General features: G+C 33.1%; 1 pseudogene; it reads left to right on the top strand.

The window, feature by feature from the left end:
- The first annotated feature begins 333 nt into the window (after positions 1-333).
- LOC120146647 lies at positions 334-3489 on the top strand (annotated as a pseudogene).
- Positions 3490-13978: the final 10489 nt, after the last annotated feature.

Genomic DNA, 13978 nt, shown 5'->3' with positions numbered 1-13978 from the left:
TAGTCCACAAAGGATAGACTGATTGCATGGTCACGTAAAGATCTGTAAATCGATATTTTTATTTAAGCAATCTGACCTAATATAATCTATTATATTCATTATTTTAATTAGTATATAGATAAAGTTATTTAATTATTGTCTTTATAAGTCGTAAATTGATTAGAGGATCTAAATCATATTTTTCTTTCCAATAAAATATACCCTACTTTTTATTTTACCTATTTTTAGAAATAATCTTATATCTTGTCCAATGTCACTAATTGCTTATTGAGTTTTTAGCTTTTTAAAGACAAATTTTCAGTTTTACTGTTTCTTTCGTTTCATTCAAAAATTAAATCAGAAAAAAAAAACACGCATAAAACGAAGGCATTGGTTTAAAGCTCTATCGGGTCTCTCACATCCCAATTCAATTTCTTCAAATTAGGGTTCATAAAAACACCCGTTCCATTTCCCTATTAAATGGCATAAAAATTGATTCTTTAATTCTTCAACGAAATTCCTTTTCAATTTGTTATTGTCATTTATATTTTTTTGGGATCTTAGGTTCACATCAGCTTTGTTTTTTTGTGCACTTTTATCTTGTCGATGTTCTAAAATGGCGGCACCAAGGAATGTGTTAAGGGACGAGGAGAGTGCCGCAGCGGCATTGCTGAACAACAGCAGCAAGGAAGATGACGAATATCCGTTGGGGAAAGGTTAAAATCGGAAAGGTTTCCCGTTTCCAGGTGGGAATTGGCCGCCTTTTTCGGGGTTTTCTTTATTTTTTCCACCGGTTTGTTCTGCATACCTTACCATGCCCGCTACCGAGTACGGGAAACTCAAGATCCCACGTTCCATCTCTGATCTGCGATTGCTCAAGTAGGTTCCCTTTTGTTTGATTTTTTAAATCATCAAAACTGATGTTTTCTCTCAATTGTTGAATGTGATGCTTGCAATTTGGAAACAAACTTAGTATCTGTGTATAATCTTTGGATTTGATAATACTTTAGATTTTGGAAATGCCCATTTTAGATTTCTTGTGGTTTATATGATTTTCATATAGAGAGAGCTAATGGTGTTAAAACCCATACATGGTTAATCATATATATATTTTTTCATGTGGATCATGTGAGGGTATCAAATAATACAAATTGTAGTGAGAATATTGCATACCAAGTAGATCAAGCTATGTACTAATATTTCTCATACAGAGATTGTTTAATGCCCATATATGGTTAATCATGATTTTTTTCATAAGTGGATCATGTGAGGGTATCAAATAATACAAGTTGTGGGGAGAATATTGCATACCGAGTAGATCCAGATATGTACTAAATATTTCTCATACAGGGATTGTTTAATACCGAGTGGTCATATTTTGAGAGATCGCTATTAAAGCAGAGTTCCCTTTTTTATGTAAAACAACAGCATTACATTTGATTCGGCCTTCATATTTTTACAATGCATTGTTGCCGAAATAATCATTCTTAATTTATCGATATCATCTGCTTTAGTCTACTTGGTTAGTGACTACTTTCCTGTTGACGGGCGTTTCTACTTTGTCATGAGCGACCTCTTCCCGTTTTCATGTTTTAGCTGCAATTCATTTTACTGAAGCCTTTTTTTTTGTTTCTTTTTTCAGAGATAACATTGCAACATATGCAAATGATTACCCAACACAATTCATTTTGGGTTACTGCTCAACTTATATCTTCATGCAAACTTTTATGATTCCTGGAACAATTTTCATGTCTTTGCTGGCTGGGGCTCTCTTTGGTGTTAAAGGCCTTTTTTGGTTGTCTTCAATGCCACGTCAGGAGCTTGCTCCTGCTTTTTTCTGTCAAAGCTGATTGGCAGGCCCTTGGTTAGATGGTTGTGGCCTGATAAGTTAAGACTTTTTCAAACTGAGGTACCATTTTCTTCATTTTCTCCCCCTTGTTACCATCTTCGGAACTTTTCATTTGTGTGTTCTCTTAATTTAGCATCTATCATTTGTTTTGCTCTACCGTCTTTTCGTACTTGAATTCATCTGCTTTATTTTGGTGGAATCAGATTGCCAAGCGAAGGGACAAATTGCTGAATTACATGCTCTTTCTGAGAATTACTCCAACTTTACCCAACCTATTTATCAATTTGGCATCACCAATAGTTGACATACCGTTTCATGTGTTCTTTTTAGCAACTTTTATCGGCCTAATTCCAGCCTCCTATATAACTGTCAAAGTAAGTGTCCTGTCATGTACCTCAATTAATATCGTGCATTCTTTATGAATTGATTTTAATTTTCCTATTCCCTTTTTGTTTCCATTGGTATTGTCATAAAAAGATATAAGTTGAAAGAAAACAGATGCTTTTGTCATAACCAATTTATTGCTACACCTTATTGTTCATGGGTGTAAGTGATGTTCAATAATCACCATGGTTAGTTAAAAAAGCTTTTGATAATGGATATGCAAAATATATTTATGCATGGTTCTTGTCTCATCACATTGTCTAGAAGAAGTTAATTTGTTTCTAACTATTGATTGACAACAATATTGTTCAGAACATTTTTGCATTAGTTGATGACATCAATTTGATGTGCATTCTTATCAATTTGGAATGTGAAAATTTTCTACAAGATCCCTACACATATAGTGTGAGTCTACGTCTATATCAGTGTTCAACTTTTAGCCAAATACGGAGTCATTGAACCATGGACACTGTCTAGGGAGATTTCAATCATTGCAGTTTGAAGTAGTTGCTTGTTGATGAAGAACCATTCTTATTGTAATAGGTTTCTTACAGCATGTATTATTGAATTTTCCTGGATGTGTTAATATTCAATTTGGTACAATTCATTGGTGTTAATGCGAGTCAAATGATAGAAAAAGATGGCAGCCATATATTCAGATGCCTTGCCTTAACTGATTTAGGACTATGGTTGTATCTTCTTTCAGGCTGGCCTTGCACTTGGGGATCTTAGGTCTGTCAAGGATCTTTACGATTGCAAGACCTTGTCGGTGCTTTTTCTTATCGGGATGGTCTCTGTATTTCCGACCCTTCTGAAGAAAAAGAAGATAATGAGTAAGGCCATGTTTGTGAAGTTTGTGGCATCCTTTGACCGAATACGGGGTATTAAGAATACAAATTGTTACAATTTCAAAATCTAGGATCCAAGAAAGGATAGAGCATAGTAAAAGATCCTCATTTCTGCAGCTGAATGTTGAAGATGTAGCATTGTCACAGTATATGAAAAGCACACAGGGCTGGGAATTTTATTTGTTTTGATTTATAATGATATTTTTAACTCAAGTCATCTCCCAAGTAGATTATTTATAGCATTTGGGAGTTAACTCTTCTCTCTCTCTCTTTTTTTTCTTTAATGGAAATGCTAGGTACCACCATTGTTGCATTTTCGACAGTTTTACCTTTACAGACAGCAGTACATGATAATGTTGCTGTAGAATATGCAAAAACTGTACTCATATATAGTGTATTCTGTAATAATAGTTTGTACTTTTAGATATAGCTGCGTGGTGTTACTTTTCTTTTTCTTTGTGATTTAACTTACCTCTAGCATTAATTTTAATTATAGGCATACTTAAAATTATCTACCAACATTTATCAAAATAGTCATTTTTATTTCTACTCTTTTGGAGCATTTTGGCTTTGTCGAAACGATTTTTGGATTTTCGAATAACACTTTTTAATTATCTCTTGATTAATTTTTAAGTAATAAAGTAATGTGATTTTAAAAAGGTCCTCTTCGAAAAATTTGAGATTTCCTTTAAATAAAATAAAATGCGGTTCGATGAGTCATCACCATTCTTTGATTAGGGTGTGATTGGGTATCTAAAAAATATTTGTCATTTTAATAAAAATATTGATTTTAATTAAAACAACAAATTTACGGTATGCGTACCAAAAAATTGAGTTCGGAGTCGGTTACTTCTGGGAAAGGATTAACACCCCACAAAGGCCTAAATCGGTACCTAGTCGATTAATTAATTGTCTTTGTATTGGAATTTACAAGTTCGAATTTAATTTAGTTTATGATCCCTTAAAACAAAAATCTTGAATGTTAGAATGAAAACGAGTAATATTTAATTATTTTCTATCGAGAAAAATCGACCTCTCATACCTTAAGACAATCGATTCTTACTCCAATTTAAATAAAGAAATATTACGGTTTCATCGCAATATTCAAATGCACAAAATTAAACAAATTAAATTAAATATTACCAAAACTTTTAAAAAGAAGAAGAATATTCGATTATTTAAAGACATCAAGATCATACATTAGATAAGTTCTAACGATCTTTTCTCAAAGTATTTAAATCGACGAACATTTCTTGTTCTCTCGTTCCCAATTTTTAGGTGCGATCAAATTTTAGGGTTTCACTTAACGGAACACATTTTCATTTTAAAATTGTCGGAAGTAGCTTTCTCATGAATTAAGACAACCACCTCATGTCAATTTTAAAATGAAAATGTATTACCCTTAGTCAAATTATTTGGATTGAATCAGGCAATGCTCGTGGGTGTATCATACATTAAACTAATAAAATATTATTTTAGGACCAAAAACACATTATACGAACAACTATTATTTAATAGAGAACTGCCTAACCAGTGCATACATATATGTAACTACACGTGTTATGGACAAAACCAACAAAGACCAATATAAGGTGAACAAAGTGCAAATTAGCGAATAAATTGAACAAACATGCCGCGGGATTGAAATATAAAATAACAAAAATATAGGCTAAAAGTAAAAACAGAAAAATAAATAAGGATAACATGTCACATGATTGAAATGAAAGGCGCACAAACTTACAGGATAAAATTAAAAGTTCGACAAGGCTTGATTCAGGGACCACAATGCAATGGGCTGAAGTTAGAGGGATCTCTCTTACAATTAACCCCTCCCGACCAGACACAAGCTATATTAGCCTCACAAAACGCTGCCGTTACATGCACCCGCTCAAACGACGCTGTTTTAGCATGCTGATATATGGGCTATATTAGATAAAAATCTAAACCCTAACCCATTTCGTTTTCCTTTTCTTTCCTCACAACCCTTTCTTTCTCCCCTCTGACTCATCTTCCCCCTCTTTTCTTTCATCAGACGAGGAACCCAAAAGCTATCGCGGCCAAAAGACTCGGATAAGGAGCCTAATGTCCCTCACACACTCACCGATGAAAAACCCACCCAAGGTCGAGCCTTTTAGAGACCTACGACACACAAACAAACTCGAAAGCAACCCCTCCGAAGCCCAAACAACCGAACTATAAGCCAAAATATACTTGGGAAAAGGGATTACCTTCAACATTATAAGGTTTCTCGGCTCTAAAGAGCAAAGATGGCGTCCCCCAGTTGAAAGAATGGTAGGGTTCCTCAATTTCTCTCTCTATTTTTATTCCTAAAGCTCTCTTTTTTTTTGTTGCTCTTCCCCTGGTTTTGGTTTTTTTGAGTTGCTGGAGAGAATATTTCTCTTTTTTCCTTGGGTTGTTTGCTTTTTTTTCTTCCTGGTCCCCCTTAATGCTCTCCGGATTGTTGATATATATCTTGTTATCTCGTGTCTGCATGTGAGGGACGAAGGACTCTGCATGGCAAAGGGAATTCTGCGGGTCCATTTTCTACTATTTTGGCAGAGGGGACATAGTAGGCTCGCGTCGGCTTGCGTACCCTGAGGATGACTGTGATGGTGGCAGCAAGGACTTGTGGGGACCAATCTGGTGTGCATGAATCATACGCACAAGCACGTGGAGCATCTGATGAGTCTCGCTTAGATATCACGTGCGAGATCGGACGGTAGGGGTACTGGACTAAAGCTGGACCATTGGATGGTTAGTCAGATCCAACAGTTGTAAGGCATATGTGGCGGCGGCTGGTATCATCTAGGGTTAAAAAACCCTAAATAGTTAAATCTAGACCGTCGAATTCTCTTCAGATCCAATGGTGGATCTCTTGGCGATGATTAGGGTTTGATAACCCTAAATATGGTTCACGATCTGGGCCATTAGATTGGTAACATATTTGATGGCTCAAATCACTTGGTGACGTTGGATATAATCAATAGAAACTCTAATGGGTTTTGGGTTTTCTTTCAGGTCTTGATCTGCTGGGCTTGCTCCTGCTCAGTTTTGGCCACTGTTTGGATCTCTCAACCGGACTCCATTAATCGGGCTGGTACTACTAGATAAGGCTTATGAGCCTGGTTGGGCCCGGACACCTACCGACTATTGGCCTATTACTTTCGGCCTGGAATTTGGACTTGGACCACTTCGATCTTGATTTTGGACCCAACCTACAATTTGAACCTATAATATAAATAAAATGAATAATAATAATAATATAAATATAAAAATGTATAAAATTATATATATATATATATATATTTATATCATATTATAATATATTTACATAGATTTTCAAAACTTGTATACTATATTATATATCTATATATATATGTATTTTAAATACTATATTATATATATATATATATTTAAAAACTATATACTATATATTTATTTAAAAACCATATACTATATATTATATTATATATATATATATATATTTAGATTTTTTAAATATACTATATTTATTTAAAACAATGTACTACATACTATATTATTTATATTTATATTTTTTAAATTATATATTATATATAATAATAAAAATAAAGTAAAATAAAATACTATAACTAAAATAACAATGTAAAGGAAAAATCTTCGGACGAAAACATGTGTCTATAGGCTTCAATACTTCATTTTAGGACAGAAGGGTTAAAGTTCCAAAATAAGAGTTTTTTCACTTTAAAATGAAATGAAAAGTTAAGGATTAAAATGCTCTAGGAAAGGGAATAAAAGCCAAAATAGTCGAGCATTAAGATTTTTTGTCCTAAAATAAAATATTAAAGGTCAAAATGATTAAAGAAAGAGTCGAAATAACTATTTTAGTAATTTTTTACGTTCATTTAATGATAAGATGTTGCCAATTTTATTGTCCACGTAATATGGAGCGAAGTTTCAAAGTGGAGCTAATGCTGATGGTTCTGATCAAGTTTCAATCTGCCGCTAATGCTGATGTCTCCGATCAGAACGTAACAATAATATTCTCTAGCAAAAACCACACTACTTACCTTATGAGTTGAAGCTTCCAGGTCGCATCGTACTTAATTTTGACAATGTAGTCGGGTGATGGAGTCGATTGAACCAGGGTTGGGATACATTGTCAAAATTAACAATCATCATAAATCCTTGATGCTAGTAATGTTTAAGACACTATCCCACATTGAGTGGGAAATACTACTTATAAGAGTATTTATAGTGTGCATTTTCCCACTCTTGTTGAGTGATAGAGAACAAGGGACCATCTCGTGTGCCGCTGTAACATGTGTAGTCTCGTCAATACTTAAGCATTACCAACATTCCTCTACTAATGTGAAAGATTCTTTTGAAACTCAAGAGATAGTGTTTTGAGAAGAACAATATCGAGATTATTTGCTTAAGCACTTATGAACATATCTTGAACTACTAAATAGTGATGATGAACAATCTTTCTCTTAGATAAGTGAAACTAGTCTTGAACTTTCTAAGACAGGGAAAAATCATAACACACAACTAACCCCTAACCCTTCATCCACCAAATTCCTCGATTTGTAAGATATATATATACAAAAGTATATATTTAGCCATCTTACCTCAAGATTTTAGTAGGTGTACTAGAAAAACAACCCAATGTTTTTCATAGAAGGTGACTAATGGTTTTCACTTACGTAGGTTATTTCATCATGTTTATCTCAATATAAACCATCGAAAATCAGGCTATGAAACAATTAAGAGCCTTTATGTTGAAAACATTTTAATATTTCGATACAACAAATAAAGTATTAAGTAATTTTAAGATTTTATATTCGATTCAAATTTTATATTCGATTTAATTATTCGAATATTAAAAATATTACTCCAAGATTTCAAATATCAATTTTTACTCCTTACTAAATGAAAATTTTTGATTTATAGTTTAACTATATTTTTGAAACAATCTTTACAATGTATTTCGAACCATAATCGAGTCAAAATTAAGTTTTAAATAGGGTAGTACCATACTGCCTCAACAGTATCGATACCCCCAAACATCAAAGCCAATTTAGGTACGATACCCTACACGGTATCGTTACCCTTATATATAGTAATACAGATACCATTGCCAATGGTATCGATACTACCTCTTTGTTTTTGACTCTGAGAAATTACAGAATGCAAATTGGGTACCGATAACATGACCGGTATCAATACCACTTGACATAGTAGTATTGATACCCCTTGGCCAGTATCGATACCGTTGGTTTGCAGCGGTCAAAATATTTGAATTTTATACAGGTAGTATCGATACCCCTATGAAGGAGTATCGATACCTATACGCTCCCAACAGACTTTTTAAGTGGATTTCACACTACAACGGCTCTATTGACTCCATGATCATCCCTAACGTCTAGAATTGATCTGAGGTGTATTTAAACAAGTCTTGAAGCCATTGGTGATTAAGAATTGAAGAATTGAGAAAAGAAACAAGAGAGAAAGCTTTAAACATCAAGTTTGAGCAATTCAAGCCAAAATCCATTCAATATTCATTTTTCTTTCAAGAACACAATTTGTGCTCAATTCTATTCATTTTTTAGTGTTCTTTCTTTGTTATACAATTGTTCAAACATCTTACCTTGTTAGGTTTTTCTATAAGTTTGCAAAGTTTGTAATTTTCTCTTTGAGAAGAGAGTGTGTTAAGAATTTGGGGTATAATTCTTGAGGGAGTTGTAAGGTTACTCTTTGTCCTCAAAAGAAAGAAAAATTAGTGAATTTGTGGAAAATCCTTAGTGTGGATAGCTAATGTAGTGGACGTAGACTTTCATTGAAAAAGTTGAACCACTCTAAATCGTTGTGCAAATCTTTTCAATTTTCTATTAAAGCTTCCACCAAACTTTTAATTGCCAATTCACCCCTCTTGGCAATTTCATCCAATTGATTAACTCAACAATTGGTATCAGAGCTTGTCTTATTTGAAGGTTTTACCACCTCTTGAGAAGATTCACAAAGAGTTCAATCGATATTTAAGTCATTAATGGCCTCTACTTCAAACTTCAACTTTGTTCTTGATTCTCACCCGTCAACAAGCCTCCTTTCTTCAATGGAGCTAACTATGCCTATTGGAAGAATATGATGAAGTTCTTCATTCAACCTAGTGACGTGGGAGAATGGAAAATCATGATGAGATGATACTCTGAACAATCCACAGAACTGAAAATATGAGTAAGAAGAGACAAGATTATTCCAGCTCAACTCAAAAGCAATCCATATTCTTTTCTGTGCACTTAGACCAGATAAATACGAGAAAATATCATCTTGTTCAACCACCAAGGAGATATGGGACAAACTTCAAGTTACACATGAAGAAACCGACAAGGTAAAAGAAACCAAAATTTATCTTCTTACTCATAGTTATGAAAATTCAAGATGAAACCAGATGAAGATATCAAAGCTATGACAGATAGATTCTCAGTAATTGTCAATGGCCTCAAGGGATTTAATGAAATAATCCCTAATGAGAAACTTGTGAGGAAGATAATTTATTCTCTTCCAAAAGCTTGACAATCAAATAAGACTGCAATTATCGAAGCTAAAGACCTAAAGTCTTTAACTCTCGATGAGCTCATTGGTTCTCTCCTCACTCATGAAATGATGATTCAAGATGAGGTAGATCACAAGAAGAAGGATGATACAAAGAAGGATATGGAGAAAAATAAGAATGTTGGTGTTGCTCTCAAATCCACCACAGATTAGAGTGACTCTGATGGTAACAAGGGTGAAGAAATACCTTTGCTTTCCAGAATACTCAGAAAATTAATAAAGCAAAATAGAGGAATAAAATTCCAACGAAATAAAGGCTTCAAAAATGAGTCCAAGGAAAAGGACCTAATCATTTGCTATGAGTGCAAAAAGACTGGCATGTTAAATATGAATGCCCAAAATTAAAGAATAAGGGTATGTCAAAGAAGAACCATAAAACACACGTAGTTACTGAGAGCGATGACGAATCATCTGATGTAGAGGAACATAAACTAGTAAACTTGTGCTTAATGGCCTTCGAGGAGGATTCTAAGGTAACCTCTAACTCATCCAATTTAGAAGATTATTCATTTGATGAGTATTAGAGTAATATTATGGGTTGAGTTCGGATTATGAGAAATTATTTTCAAAATAAAAGAAAGATATTTCAAAATTTAAAATTGAAAAGGATCTCATATCCAAGACCAAAAATGATCTTGAAAGTAAAATTAAAGAATTGCAAATCAAAATAGAAGATTTTGAAAAGAAACATTCAGATTTGCAAAACTTACTTTCAAGAGTCAATGATGATCATCAAAAGAAAATTAATGATCTTAAAGCTTATTTTGATAGAGTTGGTACAAAACATTTTGAAAAATGAGATAGCTCAAAATCTAACTATATTAGAAAGAACTTTAAATCTTACAATCATAGAGGTCCCCAAAGAACCTCAAATGGTAAGATCATTAGGAGTATATGGGTTCCTAAAGGACTCAATACTACTAAAGATAAGGATATCCTAAACAAATGGATACCCAAGGGGACAAGGCTTTTAGGGACTAATGAATATAGACTTCTTTGGGTACCAAAAATAAAAAATTAATCTATGTTTGTAGGAAAAGGAGAATTTCTTTAAGGCACTAAATGTAAGCCAAATTCATGGTATCTTGATAGTGGATGCTCGAGACACATGACCGGAGACAAGAGCCAGTTTACAAAGCTAAACGACAAAAATGGAGGAGTAGTAACCTTTGGTGACAACTCAAAAGGCTACATTGAAGGTATATATACTATAGGTAATACCTCTTCCATATAAATAGAAAATGTGTTATATGTGAATGGGTTAAAGCATAATCTATTAAGTATTAGTCAATTATGTGATAAAGGATACAATGTCTTGTTTGAAACAAATGGTTGTAAAGTTGTTGACATTGCATCTAATAGGATTATGCTTATTGGTCATAGAATAGGAAACATTTATATAGTGCATTTAGATTCAATTGATATGACTAACTTATGCCTAGTTGCCAAGGATGAACATGATAGTTGGTTATGGCATAGGAGACTAGGACATACAAGCATGAGTGTTTTGCAAAGACTAAATCATGGCAATTTAGTAAGAGGCTTGCCAAAAATGAAATTTAATCTTGATAAAATCTGTGATGCATGTGCAAAAGGAAAACATAAGAAAGCTTCCTTTAAATCCATTAACGATGTATCAACTAGTAGAGTGTTACAATTGATCCATATAGATCTTTTTGAGCCAATTAGAACTACTAGCTTGGGTGGAAAACAATATGCCTTTGTATTGGTAGATGACTATTCTAGATTTACTTGGGTTTTATTTTTAAGTACTAAAGATGAAGTATTAGAAAATTTTATTACTTTTTCAAAAGTAATCCAAAATGAAAATGGTTACTCCATTTTAAGTGTTAGGAGTGATCATGGTACTGAATTTGAAAATATTGGATTTACTGATTTTGTAATTCAAATGAGATTAGCCATAATTTTCAGCACATAGAACCCTTAACAAAATGGGGTTGTTGAGAGGAAAAATCAAACTTTAGAAGAAATGGCTAGAACCATGCTTTGTGAAAACAATTTGCCTAAATATTTTTGGGTGGGAACCACAAATATCGCTTGTTATATAATTAACCGAGTAATGATTAGGCCTATTTTAAAGAAAACTCCATATGAAATTTTCAAAAATAAAAAGCCTAACATTAGTTATTTTCATCCTTTTGGATGTAAATGTTTTGTTTTAAACAACGATAAAGACAATCTTGGAAAATTCGATGCTAAAAGTGATGAAGGAATTTTTCTGGGTTATTCTTAAATTCTAAAGCTTATTGTGTGTTTAGTAAAAGAACTTTAGTGGTTAGAAGTGTGTATTCATGTTGTTTTCGAAGATAATCCTCTTTCGAGGAAGGATTCTTGTCTTGATGATGACGTAGGTATAATAAATACAAATGACATGGGAGAATCATCATCAAAGGAAGAAGTAAAGGATGAGGAAACTCAAGATGCCTTCAAGAATCTAACCATTAAAGAAAGGGAAGTCACATACCCAAGAGAGTACAACTATGTCAAGGATGGTGAGATTTTAGGTGATCCATCCAAAGGGATAACTACTCGATCTTCTCTTAGGAATATTTTTAATTATGTTGCATTATCTCATGCATAGAGCCTAAAAATGTTAAAGAAGCATTAACCGATGAGAATTGGATTATGACTATGCAAGAAGAGTTAAATCAGTTTGAGAGAAGTAAAGTATGTACATTAGTTAAAAGGCCTGGTAATAAATATACTATAGGTACTAAATGGGTGTTTAGGAATAAGCTAGATGAAAGTGGTAATATAGTGAGGAACAAGGCTAGACTTTTTGCTCAAGGGTGTACTCAAGAAGAAGGAATATACTTTAATGAAAGATATGCTCCCGTAGCTAGGATGAAAGCAATTAGAATGTTGTTGGCATTTACATGTTTCAATGAATTTAAATTATATCAAATGGATGTTAAAAGTGCATTTTTAAATGGTTTTATAAAATAAGAAGTGTATGTGGAACAACTCTGGTTTTGAAGATTCAAAATTTCCTAATCATTTTTTTAAATTGACAAAAACACTATATGGTTTAAAACAAGGTCCTAGAGCTTGGTATGAAGATTGTCAAACTTTTTAATTGAAAAAGGTTTTTCAAAAGAGAAGGTTGACACTACATTGTTTTTAAAATGAAGAAGAAAAAAATTATTGTAGTTCAAATTTATGTTGATGATATAATATTTGGTTCTACTAATGATGCTCTTTGCCAAGAATTTTCAAAGCTAATGTAAGGTGAATTTGAGATGAGCATGATGAGAGAACTTTTATTTTCTTGGGGCTCCAAATCAAGCAAAGGAAAGATGACATCTTCATCAATCAAGCAAAGTACGTTTAAGATATGCTCAAAAAGTTTGGATTGGAGAATGTGAAACCCCAAGCTAACCCCAAGGTAATCCTATGAGTTCATCTACAAATCTTGACAAAGATGAAGGAGGTGAATGTGTTGATGTTAAACTTTATAGGTCAATGATTGGTTCTTTGCTTTATCTAACAGCAAGTTGACTAGATATTATGTTTAGCGTTTGCTTATGTGCTAGATTTCAATCGTGCCCTAAGGAATCACATCTACAAGTCATTAAGAGAATCTTTAGATACCTTAAGGACACTCCTAGTATAGGACTTTGGTATCCTAGAGACTCTAGCTTTAGCTTCCATGCCTTCTCTGATGTGGATTATGGTGGATGCAAAATATATAGGAAAAGCACCTCTGGTACTTGTCAATTCTAGGGAATATGCTAATTTTTGGTTTTAAAATAAACAAAAGAGTGTTGCATTATCTACCACTGAAGTGGAATATATTTCAGCCGGTAGTTGTTGTGCACAAGTTTTATGGATGAAACAACAACTTTTAGACTACGAAATTGAAGTAGGTACCAATCCTATCAAGTGTGACAATATTATTGCTATTTGTCTCACTAAAAATCCCATTCAACACTCTAGAACTAAGCACATTGAAATTAGACATCATTTCATTAGAGATCACGTCACAAAGGGAGATGTAGTTCTATAATTTATATATACTTTGCATCAATTAGCCGATATTTTTACAAAACCTTTGGATAAAGAAAGATTTTAGACACTTAGGAGAGAATTAGGTTTAACTAACCTACCTTGATTTTGTGTTTAAAATAATTTTTGCACTTTTAATGATTAAGGAAAAATGCATGTAAAAATAACATTTTTGAATGCATTCTATGCTAATAGTTAGGGGGAGTTTATGAACTTTAGTGAAAATTAATAATATGTTCAAATTAGGCTTAAGTTTTGTTTTATTGATTGAACATTATTAATTTTCGTAATATGAGTT

Source organism: Hibiscus syriacus, unplaced genomic scaffold, assembly GCF_006381635.1.
Source record: "Hibiscus syriacus cultivar Baekdansim isolate YM2019G1 unplaced genomic scaffold, ASM638163v2 tig00002511_pilon, whole genome shotgun sequence".
In the NCBI taxonomy this organism is placed as follows: Eukaryota; Viridiplantae; Streptophyta; class Magnoliopsida; order Malvales; family Malvaceae; genus Hibiscus; species Hibiscus syriacus.
The sequence above is the reverse complement of the archived record's forward strand: the minus strand, read 5'-3'. Positions and strand labels throughout refer to the sequence as shown.